This window comes from Podarcis liolepis, assembly GCF_965112155.1.
Source record: "Podarcis liolepis genome assembly, chromosome: W".
NCBI classification, from domain to species: Eukaryota; Metazoa; Chordata; class Lepidosauria; order Squamata; family Lacertidae; genus Podarcis; species Podarcis liolepis.
In genome coordinates this window covers 19,602,613-19,618,029 of record NC_139568.1, presented here as the reverse complement: position 1 = coordinate 19,618,029, position 15,417 = coordinate 19,602,613, and the positions used below count along the sequence as shown (strand labels likewise).

Here is a 15,417-nt window from a genome sequence, read left to right as displayed (position 1 = left end):
TAGCCTCCCATTCTTGGGTAACTGGAGCTGGGGGGGCGCGTCTGATATCACATTAAACAGACCCTCTTTTCTTAGCAGAGCTTCTGCATACTGCACCCAGTCCAAATAATTCCCTTTTGTGAGCTTTGGAATTCCCATCGCGAATTCAAGAGGTTCTGTTACTCTTGCACTAGGTATCTTGTGTCTTTAAAACAGACTCTGTCTGTTTACAGGCAGCTGCATTCCAAAAGCACCCTTCTTGAGGTCTCTGCATTATGCTGAACTTCTGCCGTAAAAAGAGTCCTGTGCCTCTAAGCAGCTGCTCAGTGGCAAAACAGAAACTAACAGGGTAAACCGCCTGACAGGTTTGAGGCCACAGAGGTGTGTGGTTTGGGGTGGCTCAGTGTGAACCTGAAAGTTTTGAGGATGTTCAGAAATTGCCTCAAGAAGAAGCCAGCAAATGGCAAGAGGCAATGCAGAAGGAGATGAGCTCAATGGAGTCTCTAGGTGTGTTCTCCCTCACAACGTTGCCGGCTGGCAAACAGGCTGTGAGCAGCAGGTGGGTTTATCGCCTTAAACCCACAGAATCTGGAGAACAACAGTACAAGGCTAGGTTAGTAGCCAGAGGGTTCACGCAGCGGAAGGGGCTGCATTACACAGAGGTGTATTTTCCTACTTCCAGAAGTGAAACTCTGCACATGCTCTTAGCCATTGCTGCACAAAGGGGTTGGAAGGTGCATCACTTTGATGTGGATGTAGCCTACTTGAACTCGGACCTCCAGGAAGAGTTATACATGCTTCCTCCTCCAGGGTTTGAGGTCAAGGGGCAAGGCATCGTTTGACAATTGCATAAATCGATCTATGGGTTGAAGCAATCAGCCAGAAATTGGAACATGTGTCTGAATGAAGCCTTAGAGAAGCTAGGTTTCAAGAGAAGTCTTGCTGATAGCTGCCTGTACCTTAAAGGGTCAGGTGAGTCACAGGAGATGCTTTTGATCTTTGTTGATGATATAGTCCTTGTCTCAAAGACATGTACACAGGTGGAGAAGTTTGCCAAAGAGCTTGGTAAACGGTTCAAGCTCAAGAACCTGGGTGCAGTAAAGATATACCTGGGCGTGGAGATAGCTAGAACTGAGGATGGTAATTTCTTGCTCAGTCAGAAAGGCAAGCTTGAGCAACTGCTTGAGAAGTTCAGAATGTCTGAATGTGCAGGGGTCAGGACACCCATGGAGACCAGCTACGTGAAAGACAGTCAGCAAGTAGAACGCGCAGTGTTCGAAAATGCTGAGCTCTTTCAGTCAGCTCTGGGTAATCTGTTGTATCTATCCCAGTGGAGCAGACCTGACATAGTGTTTGCTACCAATCTGCTCAGCTGGGAAGCTGCAAACCCTAGCATACAAGCCTGGAATGGTCTCAAACGTATGCTGTGTTACCTGCATGATACCAAAGACTTTTGCCTCAAGCTGTCAGCCAAGGGCGACGTCAAGTTGACGTGCTGGGTAGACAGCGATTGGGCGAATCTGGCGGACAGGAAGCCCGTGCCAATCTTGGAGATCGGAAGTCTGTATCCGGCCTAGTGGTGAAATTTGGGGACTCTGTGTGCTGGTCCCGGGGGTGGGGGTTACCGTGAGGTGTGGTCAGAGTCCGGTCCTGGGCAGAGGGTCTGGAGACTGTCCACCAAGGGGGATGCGGGGTCCAAAGCAAGAAGCCGGGCGTGGTCGGGAACTCTGGAAAAACAGGTCTGGGTGCTGGCAGAAACAGGTTTCCAACGTCGTTGCTCCCACAACCTGGGACTGGGCTGACTGGCCTTTATCTCCTCTGGGGCCTAGGGTGGTCCCGGACCACAGGTGACTTGCCTCTCCTGGCCTTAAGGCGAGCAGTCCTCCTGAGAGAACCTAGTTCCCTCCGCCTCTCTGCCCTGAGCCTCTGCAGCTCAGGAGAGGCTGGAGGGTTACTGGACCCAGAGGCAGCCTCACCTTCTCCTGACAGAGCTGGGAGAGGAGCACCTGCATGCAATGGGTCCTCAATCACCCCCGGAGCCAGAGTGGATTCATCTGGTGTCTGCTCCTGAGGATCTGGCACAGGTGCAGGCCCTTCAGATTCAAGCCTCTGCCCCGGCTCAGCCGGCCCTGGAAGCAGGGACTCCTGTGCAGTCTGGGATTCCTCCGGTTCAGCCTCTGAATCAGATTCCCAGGCCATCACACTTTGGTTGAGTGGAAGTCCCAGAAGCAAAGTCTCATAGCGCTCTCCTCTACTGAGGCTGAGTTCAGTGCGCTGTCTGAGATTTGTAGGGAATTGGAGTTCTATGTGTGCTTGGTTCAAGAGATCTGCAGAGAGGGTTGTTTGCCCCTCACTGTTTGGGAAGACAACCAACCCTGTCTGAAGTTGGCAGAGTCTGGGCAGTTTAAGGCCAGGACCAAACACCTAGACATTCGGTTCCAGAATGGGTGCCAGAGTGTTCGGTCGGGATAAGTACAACTGAAATACTGTCCCAGTGCAAAGAACCTCGCTGATGGTTTCACGAAACCGTTGACCTTCCAGCGTCATGGGGAGTTCTGTGAAAGTCTGTTTTTGGGGTAAGTGGTTATGCTTACATTCCCCCAGATACGGGGCAAGAGGGGGTGTGAGGTTTGGTGGTTATAGGGTTAACCTCTATGTGTCCTGCATCTGGGGAGGAGCTTCCCACATCCGGGAGCTGAGTTCTTTGTCTGTGTGATACTTTCATTTCTGACCAGAGAAGAGTCAGAGATGCATGCTATGGCGCCGGTCTCTGACGGAATTGTTTGTTTTTTTCTGTCCGATGTAAATAAAAGCTGTTTAGTTAGCAAGAAACAGTGTATGGACTTTTCTCTTCACTCACACATCAAGCACACGCTGCCGCTCTGCTGCTGACCCTGGGAATTCTGGCACAGGGGAAACATGCCGGACCTGGGCAGTTATTCAACAGTAGTTTTCTGCATAAATCCTGCACTTGAACCCAAACTGATTCAAAAGGATGAGAAAGGTAGAATCCTAATAATACAAACTAAAATTCAGGGAGAGAAAGTGATACTGGTTGGCATTTATGCACCCAATGATAAAAAAGCAATTTTTTTAAAAAAAATAGAAACAGAATTACTTGAATTTGCAGACCAAAATATGATCTTAATGGGAGACTTAAATGGAGTTCCTTTGTTAGAGAAAGATAGAGCTGCAAGGAAAAAAGAGACAAAAGAAGGTAAGCTACCAAAAACTTTTTTTGACATGGCTCAAAATTTAAATTTGATAGATATATGGAGGACAAAACATCTGTTTGAGAAAGAGTTCACTTATTACAGTCACGTACATGACAGCAGTTCGAGAATAGACTCTTTATGGATTTCCAAAGAATTGGAGACAATAGTCAAAAAAATTGAAATTAATCCCAGAACCTTTTCAGTTCATAATTCCTTGATTATGGAATTACAAAAGGAAAGCCAAATTTCTTTTAGATGGAGATTAAATTATTATTTACTAGATGATCAAATTTTTTTGGAGAAAACAAAAAAGGCCCTGACTGATTATTTTGAAATAAACAGTCAAGGACAGACAAAATTACAAACGGTCTGGGATGCAAGTAAGGCAGTTATAAGAGGACTCTTTATACAACAAAATTCATATAAAAGGAAATTAAGAGAGAAAAAGTAAAAAGAGATATTAGCAGAAATTACAGAAAAGGAGAAGCAGCTGTCAAAAAAAGCAAAGAGGCAGTGAAACAGGCAATTAAAACCTTACAAACTCAATACTCAATGATAGTTAATGAGGAAATTAGTTGGAAAATAAAAAGAGTGAAACAAAAATATTTTGAGCACGCAAACAAACCAGGAAAATTGCTAGCTTGGCAGTTAAAAAAAACGAACGAAGGAACTCCATAAATAAAATTAATCTAAATGGAAAGATCACAGATAAGTCGAAAGAAATAAGGGTAGGATTCATAAAATATTTTTTAGATTTATATAGGAAAGGGAAAGAAAATCTCTCTAAAATGGAAGAATATATTAGAAGTAGTAATATTTCACATATAGGAGATGAACAAAGGATGATTCTTAACACCCAGATAACAGGTCAAGAACTCTTAGAGGCAATAAAAAGCTCTACGAATGGCAAGTCACCAGGTCCGGATGGACTCATGGCAAAATATTATAAAAAACTGAATGAACAATTAATTAACCCTCTGAAAGAGTTCATGAATGAAATATTGAACACAGGCGAAATTCCAGAAACATGGAAAGAGGCTTATATTACAGTAATCCCAAAACAAGATACAGATTTGCTGCAAATTAAAAATTATAGGCCTATCTCTCTTCTAAACAATGATTACAAATTGTTTGCTAATATATTAGCTAACAATATACTGAATGAGTATATAAATCAAGATCAGGCAGGATTCCTCCCAGGTAGACAAATGAAGGAAAATATAAGGAACATTTTGAATATAATAGAGTACCTGGAGGTTAAAAATGAAAAGAAAGCTGCAATGATGTTCATTGACGCTGAAAAAGCTTTTGACAATTGTCAGGGGTTCAGGAGCAGAGGCGAGGGCAAGGGAGGAAACAGAGAGCGAGGGGGAGGAGGCAGAAGAAAAGATGAGTGATGACGACGACCCGAGATCTCCGAGTCTTTCCAGTGAATCAGAAGATTCACAGAAAGGAGCACCAGTGGCCAGGGCAAGGGGGGAGACTAGGGGGACACCCCAGGAAGATAGAGCCAGAGGGGACTCAGAGGGGAGCAGTTGGAAATCGGGACCAGCGTCACCGCCAGAGAGCAGGGAAGAGGAAGGGCGCCAGGGATCAAGCGCTGGCAGCTCACAACAGGAGGGAGGGCACGAGTCAGGAGTGGCCACACCTCCATCGGGGAGTGAAGAGACGGTTAGACGGAAGGTGGAAGGTTGGGCGCGCGCACCAAGTTCAAATGCACAGGAAGGTGGCGCAGTAGGCAGCCCGGAAAGGGAGCCAGGTCCTAAAGCCCGGCGCAAGGAGACAGGAGGGTCCGGGGGGGTCAGCGTCAGAAGAATCCCGGAAGGAAGAGACCCCGGGGGGCAGAGGGACCCAGAGAAGAACAGTCAGGCGGAAGAGGTGGAGCAGGGCTAGGATATTAAGTTGGTGTACAAGGGGCGGAGATTCAGACGGAGCTTCGCCGATCTAAGCATAAGACGTAGAGTTGCACGCAGCAGCTTGAGAATGGAAACTGTAACTCAATAAAGACTTTTATTTAATGATCGCTGGCTAGCGTGATCCTCTGTGAGCTAGGATCTGGAAGCAACTCTGACAACAATGTTTCTTGGAAATTCATGACAAGGTTATTAGAGGAAATTAAATGTGGGCCTAAATTTTTAAAAGGAATATCAACAATTTACTCAGAGCAAAAAGCAAAATTAATAATAAATCAGGCAATAACGGATGAATGCAAGATCCAAAAAGGAACTAGACAAGGCTGTCCATTATCACCATTGCTGTTCATTCTTGTATTAGAAGTGCTTGCCAAAAACATAAGAGTAGACAGAGAGATTAAAGGTAAAGGTAAAGGTACCCCTGCCCGTACGGGCCAGTCTTGCCAGACTCTAGGGTTGTGCGCTCATCTCACTCTATAGGCCGGGAGCCAGCGCTGTCCGCAGACACTTCTGGGTCATGTGGCCAGCGTGACAAGCTGCATCTGGCGAGCCAGCGCAGCACACGGAACGCCGTTTACCTTCCCGCTGGTAAGCGGTCCCTATTTATCTACTTGCACCCGGGGGTGCTTTCGAACTGCTAGGTTGGCAAGCGCTGGGACCGAACGACGGGAGCGCACCCCGCCGCGGGGATTCGAACCGCCGACCATGCGATCGGCAAGTCCTAGGCACTGAGGTTTTACCCACAACGCCACCTGCGTCCAAAGAGATTACAGGTGTTAAAACAGGGGAAAGTGAGTTTAAACTAAAAGCTTATGCTTATCACTTAGTGATAACAGTGGAAGACCCAAAAAATTCACTCCCTAAAGTAATAGAAAAGATTCAAGAATTTGGGGAAGTGGCAGGATTTAAGTTAAACAGGAATAAAACTAAACTATTAGTTAAAAATCTAAAAGAAGAGGGGGGGGGGGAAGAATTAGAGCAAAGTACCGAGATAGAAGTCCATAAAAAGGTTAAGTATCTGGGGATTTGGTTAACATCAAGGAATATAAACTTATTCAAAAACAACTATGAAAAAATCTGGCTTGAGGTTAAAAGAAATTTAGATATATGGAGCAGAATGAATCTCTCATTGTTAGGGAAAATAGCAGCGAAAAAAATGAATGTGCTGCCAAAAATGTTATTTCTATTCCAGTCAATTCCAATAATTCTAAAAGAGGAATGCTTCAAAAAATGGCAGAAGGAGATCTCTAAATTTATCGGGGGGGGGGGGAGGCCAAGAATAAAATATAAGATAATGACAGATGTAAGGGACAGAGGCGGGTTTGCCCTCCCAGACCTTAATTTATATTATGAAGCTGCTTCTCTTGTATGGATCAGAGATTGGATGAAGTTAGAGAAACAGGAAGCATTGTAATTGGAAGGACACGATAATAGATTTGGTTGGCACGCATATTTATGGTATGGGAAAGCGAAGATACACAGAGGCTTTTACAATCATATAATTAGGAAATCATTAATGAGAGTATGGGAGACATATAAATATTTATTGGAACAAAAGACCCCTTGGTGGCTTTCACCACATGAAGCTTTGCTGCTCAAACCACTCGTAAAGAAAGGAAAGTGGCTCACATTTACTGATTTGTTATGGATCAAGATGGGAAATGGAAATTAAGAGATTATGAAGAAATAAAGAACCAATTTCAGAGTTGGTTACATTACCGACAATTATATGAAGCATATAAAGAAGACAATAAGAAAGGGTTTAGCTATACGACATCCAGATTTCAAAAAGAAGTGGTAGAAAGGAAAGTAAAATTGCTGAAAGGGGCATACAGTATTCTGTTAGAATGGGAGACGAAAGATGAAGAGGTGAAAGCAGTAATGATTAAATGGGCACAAGATGTAGGTCATAACATTATGATTGAAGATTGGGAAAGGTTATGGAAAATTGACTTAAAATTTACAGATTGTTATTTACTGAAAGAAAATTACATGAAAATGATGTATAGATGGTATATAACACCAGTACAGTTAGGGAAAATGTATAAAACTGGCTCAAATTTGTGTTGGGAATGTAAGGAAAAAGAAGGGACGTTTTACCATATGTGGTGGGATTGCAGTAAAATCAAAATGTTTTGGGAAATGATATACAATGAGCTAAAGAAAATGTTCCATTTAACATTTGTGAAAAAGCCTGAAGCTTTCTTATTAGGGATAGTGGGAAAAGACCAGCCAAAGAAACTAAAAAAATTTCTTTATGTATGCCACAACGGCGGCAAGGATAGAAGAATGAGGAAGTCCCGATGAAAGAAATGTGGCAAGAAAAACTGATGGATTATGCGGAATTGGCAAAACTGACACACAAACTACGTGATAAGGATAACTGTGATTTCAAAGACAAATGGGAACCTTTTATGAAATATCTGAAGAAGCAACAAAATGAACTGGACTTTTTGGAAGGTTTTGAATAAACATTCACAAACTGTTTATTGTAATATATAGATAGACAACTTGAGGATCTTTACAATTTTATAACATGCAGATAGAAATATGTGTTGAGAAACCAGAGAAAGGAGCTGAGGGAAGTCCGGGGGTGGGGTGGGAGGTTGGGCTTTTTTTGTTTAGGGGGGAAGGGAAAAATAGAGGGGGGAAATAATAATAATGTGGATGATGTATTTTTGATAAAACCATTATGTTGAAATTTTCAATTAAAACAATTTATATAAAAAAGAGAGACTGAGAGGAGATACTATAGCCATCTGCAAACTGCAAAAGCCATCGGAGATTAGCAGACAAACCTAACAAATGCACATTCTTGCTAGTTAGTATGAGAAGTGGTTAATACTACAGAGGTGTATTACTGAAAGGCAGATACTCAGATCATAGAAATATAATTGGCTGTGTGGTATTGTTTCCGCTCCTCTCCTGGATAGGAAGAAGCATATAGTACTTCATGTAGCTCTCACTCTCCCTTTGACTAGCGATGGATGCAGACATGCTTCTGCTAGTGAGGCATCCAATCATAGCCTGCATTTTTATCAAGGCTTATAGTTTGATTGGGGTCTGTATTTTAAAATGAGCTTAAAGATTTTCAAATGTTTTATGCCAGGCAGAAGACCAACTGCCTAAGTACTTTGGCAAGATGTTTATCCTCCTGGACAAGGGGGCCCCCTGATTTATAGCAGAAAACAATTCTCAAAGTCGTAAAAAGGGAATTACAGGCTGAGACCAAGGTTACACTGACCCTACATAATTAATAGTTGGTAAACAGTAAAATAAAACCATGTGCCTTAAACTTGAGCCATATCTTCCTAAGGTTAAAGGCCAAGAGTAAATGGAAAAGAAAACAACTGGCTGAGAAGGGAAGTGTAAATAGAAGAAGAGGCTTTTATTTTGAGGCTGTAAACTGGTCCATCCTTTCCTTTGAGAAGGTTTATTCTTCTAAAAAGCTATCTATGATAATGTATGAAATATACTAGCTTAAATGTAATTATGCAAAGGATCTAGAAAGAAAGAAATGTTAAATTCTTATTTCATAGAGTCATATTGCTGTAGGAGACCAGAGGGGCAAATGAGCCCAGCCCCCTGCCAGACAGGAGACGCCATCAAGCACTCCTGATATATGGTTGTCAGGCCATTGTTTAAAGACCTCCAAAAAGGAGATCTTTCATTGATGATGCATGAGAATGTGAACCCAAGATCCCTGACATCTGTCTAAGATAAAAATTTAAAACTATTAACCATCTGTTTTGGAGGGCAATAGGGCAAGGAGGGCAAGAGGTGAGCTGGTAATTAAGGTTCCTTGTTGAGACAAATGTAAGATATATGACTACTTATTTGTCATTTATAGATAGAGGAATATATAGCTTTTTGTATCCCATAAAAGGCAATAGGAAATGGGTGTATCTTTTAGGATTGGTTATAGCAATTAGCCAATAGGAAATTCAACCAGGCTGATTGGACAGAGGCAGCCAAAGGAGGAGCAAGGGGCCTGGGCTGAGGGAATATAAGTGCTGGCCATAATGACAGGAGACCAGGCCAGAGCTTGGTAACCATATACCACTGTGCCTCTCATTTATTTGACTGACAAATAAATTATTATTTTAATTTCTCTATTGCTGCGTTGAATATTTCATTCCAGCTAAGCGTTAACCACAAGCAGGGTGCTACACTAGCTCGAGTTTTAGGCACATGCATGAAGCCGGTTATACTGTAACTATACCATATTTTGCCTGCATGGTTTTTACTGCTACTGTTGCTGTGAACCTATGCATGATTATAAAGTAAGTAAATCTTACTTTACAAGTTGCTGCCTGTTTTTTTGTTTAAGTGGGGTAAGAAGGGGGAAGCCAGCTTACTTTGTTAACTGGACTTGCTCAAAACAAAGTTTTATAGACTAATCTCTATGCTTTATTTTGTTTCAAACATGGGTGTGTGAAGGGATAAATTGCAATTAATATATCCTCTGCTACCTATTAAAACCCAGCCCACACAAATATCAGTGGCTTCAAGAAAGGAGACTCTGACATCAGGAGGAACTTTCTGACATTTAAGAGCTGTTCAACAGTGGAATGGTCTCCCTCGGTATGCTGTGGACTTACCCTTCACTGGAGGTTTTAAAGCAAAGGTTAGATGGCCATCTGTCGTGTATGATCTAGTCGAGATCTTTGCATTGCAGGGGTTTGGATTAGGTGACCCTCTGGGTCCCTTCCAACTCCACAATTCTGTGGTTCTGTTCTATATTTGTACCCTGCAGTTTCTCCTGACAGGGACTCAAGACACCTTATCCTTTATCTGGAAGGGGCACAAATCAGGAATTGTGGGTAGGTGGGTGGAGAGGGATTACTGAGGCACAGCCTCCATGACCAGGCATAGGCAAGGCCTCCCTTCCATAGGGTTTCTGCCAATCTCTCCCCTCTTGGTTTTCCTTGTAAGCGTGGGGGAACTTTAGGCTCTCCAGACATTGCTGAACTACAGCTCCCCTCAGGCCCAGCAAGCATGGCCAAAGGCCAGGGATGATGACAGGAGTTGTAATTCAGTCTCATTTGGAGTGGCAAAGAATCTCCACACCTGCACTGGGACTAAGGCTTCCTGGCAGGCAAAACAACACTTCATTCTTCTGGTGCATTTTACCTTTTAGTTATAAAATATTTGCAGATCCTTTTGGAGAAAACTGATAGAATAAAGCACTGTACTGTTCATGTTAGCTGACTTTGCTAAAAAGGAAGGACCTCACCTCTTGGCCATCCTGTAGTTCAGATGTAGGGAGCCTTTGGCCTTCCTGTTGTGGCTGAACTACAACTCCCATAATCCCTGGGTGTTGGCCACGCTTGCTGAGGAAGATGGAAGTTGTGGTTCAGCAATGCCAGAAGAAGCCAAAATGTTTCTTCACTCACCTGGCTCCAAGAGAACACAGGACGATGAGTGTGAGTGAGTGGTCAGGCAGTGAAAAAGGCTCAGGGGCCTGTTTCTTGGAAGTTGCAAATACGAGTGTCCACTTTCTCCTGCCAGGAAACCTGCCAAGCAAAACTGGGTGGAGGCTAGTTTCTTCTGGAGGAGGTGTTGCCTTGGCAGACTATCAAGGTCAATTACTGACCAATGAACCAAGAGGGATGATGAACCAAACACACACATACTCCACTAGTGAAAAACATGTAGTGGGTGGGACGAGACCTCCACCCAACCAGGGCTCTTGCTTGACTTATCCACCCACCCTTTGTGGGGTCCTTAATGCAGTCATCCCAGCTAGAGGGCACCAGGTTGGGGGTGGCAGCTTTAAAATGCTGGCCTGGAAAGAGTTCAAAGTGGTCTAGATTGGGAGCTGGATGCTGGACGGCTGGGAATCACCAACCACTCTCTTCCAGGGTGACAGATGGGACAGCTTCCAGGCACTTTTGCTCCACTGGGTGCTGCTGCAGCTCAGCCAGTAGTGGCCTAAAACCCAGCCACAGAAATACACACACACACACCAGCCCTGATTCGTTAGGTGGGCAGACAGCAGGGAATCTCTTCTCCTGTACTGAAGCTCCTAGAACCCACTCTGCCCATAGGTTGGGACTGGCATCTTTAAATAACCCCTGCCAGGCTGCCAGAGAAGATGTGGTGTTTGCCTGTTCCCCAAAATGTGTGGGTAGCTTTTCAGGAACTGCAAGCACCATTCTGCCCTCAGCCCAGAGATGTGCCTCCATCTTGGCCTTTGAGCAGCCACAGCCAACAGCTGAGAGTTGAGGAGGGGGGGAATTGCAGCCATGCTCTATGAGCAGAGGATGGTGATGGTTACGCAAAGAGCAAGGAGGTAGTGCAGGGGTCTGCAACCTGCGGCTCTTTTACACCTTTGCCGCGACTCCGGGGCGGATACTAGCGAGGGGAGGAGGCGCATTGTGCGCCCCGACACTCCCCACTGTGGCGGGCGCTGTACAGGCTGTGACGTCACATGGGGGCGGTGCGTGCGTTAGTTTTGCGGCTCCCTTTTTTTTCCCCTTTGGAAACGGGTCCAAGTGGCTCTTTTTGTCTTAAAGGTTGCAGACCCCTGAGGTAGTGCATATCCCGGACTGGCCTACACAGCACTCCAAAAGAATCATTGATCCCACCCCACCCCTGGCAACCCAGTGCGCAAGGTTGAGGGGGAAGAAGCGGGCACATGATGGGAGTGACGCTGTCCCCATGTGGGGCTATCCGCTGTGGAAAAGACGGGTGCACTGGACGATGTCCTTGCGGCACAGCGGGCAGGTGCTCAGGGCCTCGGAGCAGGTCTGGCAGCAGCAGGCATGGCCGCACGTCAGGAATACCACCTGGGCCTGGGGGGAAGAGAAGAAGAAGAGGAAGAGGCAAATGCTAGGACCACAGCTCTTACCAACAGCAGGGCCTCCTCGCCACCTGCCCCTTGCACACATGTTGTCAGAGATCAGGGTTTTATTCCAAAGCATTTTGATCCTGTGCTTCATCCTCACCACACCTACACAAAAAAGCCTGCCAGAGCATTTGACAAACCAAACAGTTTCTTCTCTCAGGTTTGACATCTAAGACATAACACACAAGGAAAAAGGGATGGGAAGGAGGAGGAAAAAAGCAAGTTCAGGCACAAGATAAGAACATCAGCAGAGGATCCCTGTTGGATCAGGCCTTGAGAAACTTCACAGATTAGGATTGATGGGTTTTAGGAAGGCCTTCTATAGCTGTGGCATAGAGATGGAGTAGCATTCCATTGTGTCACGCTAATTCCCTGATGCCTCTGAGGATCACTGACTCTGCCTGGCATGGAGGTTAAGCTTTCAAAGCTCCTGGGTGGCGGTCAACCTACCTCTCGCTCCTTGCAGATCACACACTCACAGTGGTGGTCTTCTGGTGCTGGGGCAGAAGGAGCCATGGCGGTGGGGGGCTCTCTGCTGGTCCCCGGAGCAGCAAGCTCTGCCTCTTCTGCAGGCTTCAGCAACTCTGCAAGCAATTGGAAGGAGCTGGTCACTGAGAACAAGCAATTTTATGCAGAGTGGATGCTTTGCTGATGAGCTGGGCTGAAAGGGAGTGGAAGAATGTCACCCCCCCCCCCCAAACAAGCTCATGAGAAATGGCAAGGGGAATGGGGCTTGTGCCAAACCTCAATCCCTGCTCCGACTCTGTGCAAGGCAGCTTATGTCCTTAGGAGCGAGGATCCAGCAAGTTACCTGGGATGGTTTCAGCCACGGCGTGGATCTCCCGGGCCTTCCGGATGATGGAGTGCTGCAGGCCTGTCTCTGTGACCCCAATCTGGAAGAGGACATAAGCAAATGGCAGAGCGCAGAAAGGAGCCTTCTGAACAGCATGGTTCTCTCCCAGGTTTACTTTTATCCATTTTACTGTGTGTGGAACTTCTATATCAGTACAAATTACGGTCCAGTCCAGTGAAAGGTGGCGGATGCCCATCAAGACTGGCAGGGCGCCCAAATCCTAAGCCTAACTGGTAATTGCAAGCTTTTTCCAATTAATTTAACTTAATGTATTTAACTAAGTAGTCATTAAATTTCGTCCATTCTTCCTGGTACTCCTCCTCATTCTGGTTGCAGACTCTTCCGGTCAGGTCGGCTAGCTCCGAAAAGTCCATCATCTTCACCTGCCATTCTTCCACAGTTGGTAGTTCTTGCGTTTTCCACTTCTTAGCTAGCAATATTCGAGCAGCAGTTGTGGCATACAAAAATAATTTAACATCTTTCTTGGGCAATTCCAAACCTGTTATTCCAAGAAGAAAGGCCTCTGGTTTCTTTATAAATGTATATTTCAACATTTTTTTCAATTCATTATAAATCTTTTCCCAGAAGTCTTTTACCTTGGGGCAGGTCCACCACATGTGATAAAAAGTTCCTTCTTTTTCTTTACATTTCCAACATAGGTTATCACAGTTATGATAAATCTTTGCTAGTTTAACAGGGGTCAAATACCATCTATACATCATTTTCATTATATTTTCCTTTAACATTGTACATGCAGTGAACCTAACGCTTTTCTTCCACAATCTTTCCCAATCCTCAAACATTATGTTATGTCCTACATCTCTTGCCCAATCTATCATTACTGATTTAACTTGTTCATCCTTTGTATGCCACTCCAACAGTAACTTACACATTTTAGACAGATTTTTAACTTTAGAGTCCAACAACTCTGTCTCCAACTTAGATTTTTCAGAAGCAAAACCATTTTTCTTATCTAGTTTATACAATTCATTAATCGGGTGATAATGTAACCAATTTAACTTATCTTTAACTTGATCAAATGGTTTTAGTTTGTATCCTTCCTTTTCCTCCAATAATAAATCTGAATCTCTCAACCATTTGATTTCCATGTTTAACTTTTTCTGGGCCTTCGCCTCCATTGGTGAGAGCCATCTGGGCGTCTTCCTTTCTAAAAGATCTTTGTATTTTATCCAAACATTCTACAACGATTTCCTAATTACATGATTTTTAAATGCATTATGGGCCTTTACCTTATCATACCATAAATATGCATGCCGTCCAAACACATTGTCGAATCCCTCCAAATGCAATACATCAGTATCTTCTAGTTGTATCCATTCTTTAATCCAGCAAAGCACTGCTGCTTCAAAATAGATTTTCAAATCTGGCAGGGAAAATCCCCCTCTTTCTTTAGAATCCGTAAGTAATTTGTACTTGTAGACATTTTCAAGCACAACTCCTATCAGTCGCAACCATAATGGCTTCATAGGAGGCAATTCATAAATTGAAATCATTATGTACAGAACAGGAGAGAAAACACTGTGTATATAAGCCAAAACAGAGTGGTGGGCTGTGATGAAAAGGGGCAAGGGATCTCTTTTGAGAATGCTTCCCCAGAGCTTCCTGTTTCTGGCGGTGGGAAATGGCTGACTCCCACACGACTGGACCCCAGCTGTGCCGGTAATTCAGGGCTGATATGGGGGTAATTAGTCCTGACAGCCTCCCCAGGGTAGGGGAGGACTGCTTCGTAGACCCGCGGTTTGTCCGAAATTGCCAACCTGCATCAAGGTGCAGGCGGCAGGACACTGGGTCACAGAGCACGGAATGGCTGGCACTCCTTCGATGTCATTCTCATAGCCGGGAACATCTTTTTGGGAAAATGAATAGAATTGGACAATAAACAGACACGGACTGGATTGAAGAAGCTTGAGAAAAAACCTGCAGAAGTGTACAGTTCCTGGGGGTTAAGTTTGGACTTCAAAGAGATTCTCATCATGAGGCATCAGATCAAGGCCTACATTTTAAAATGAGCTTAAAAAATATATTTGTAAATGTTTGTATCTCTCATGCCAGGCATAAAGCAGCTGGCTGGGTGCTTTGGCAGATGTTTATCTTCCTAAACAGGGCCCCTCTGATTTGTAGCATTAGCAGGAGACGAGTGCCTCAGGGTTGTAAAAGGAAATTACAGGCTGGGAGCAAAAGGTCACACTGACCATACAAATTACAGAATACAATCAAGCTGCAAAGACACAATTAAGAGTTGGTAAATAGTGAAATTTATTGTTTAACAGAAGACTCGAGCCATATTTTCATAAGGTTAAAGGGCAAGAGCTAATAGAAACAGCAGCTGGCTTGAAAGGGAGTTGTAAATTGAAGAAGTTGCTTTTAGAAACAGCAGCTGGCTTGAAAGGGGGGGGTGTAGATCTAAGGGGTTGCTTTCGAAGCTGTTTTATTAAGTTCCTTTTTTACTTTGAAAGGACCTTTCCTTCTAAAAATCTATCTATGTTATGTATGAAATATATTGGCTTAAATGTAATTATGCAAAGGATTTAGAAAGTAAGAAATGTTAGATTCTTATGTTAGATTCTTATTTCATTGATGGTGTGT

The 15,417-nt window shown here is 44.2% G+C and overlaps 1 long non-coding RNA gene and 1 pseudogene across 2 annotated transcripts in view; one reads left to right on the top strand and one right to left on the bottom strand.

Moving 5' to 3' along the window:
* LOC310697721 overlaps positions 1–15,417 on the top strand; it is a 126,935-nt gene that overhangs the window by 20,367 nt on the left and 91,151 nt on the right. The window lies entirely within an intron of this gene.
* LOC310697830 (E3 ubiquitin-protein ligase LRSAM1-like) overlaps positions 11,645–15,417 on the bottom strand; it is a 33,360-nt pseudogene continuing 29,587 nt past the window's right edge. Inside the window, exons 13-16 of the transcript XR_014530134.1 lie at positions 14,528–14,588; positions 12,769–12,850; positions 12,408–12,541; positions 11,645–11,904 (exon numbers count right to left, since the gene is read on the bottom strand). The product of XR_014530134.1 is annotated as an E3 ubiquitin-protein ligase LRSAM1-like (transcript). The remainder of the gene's footprint in view (positions 11,905–12,407; positions 12,542–12,768; positions 12,851–14,527; positions 14,589–15,417) is intronic.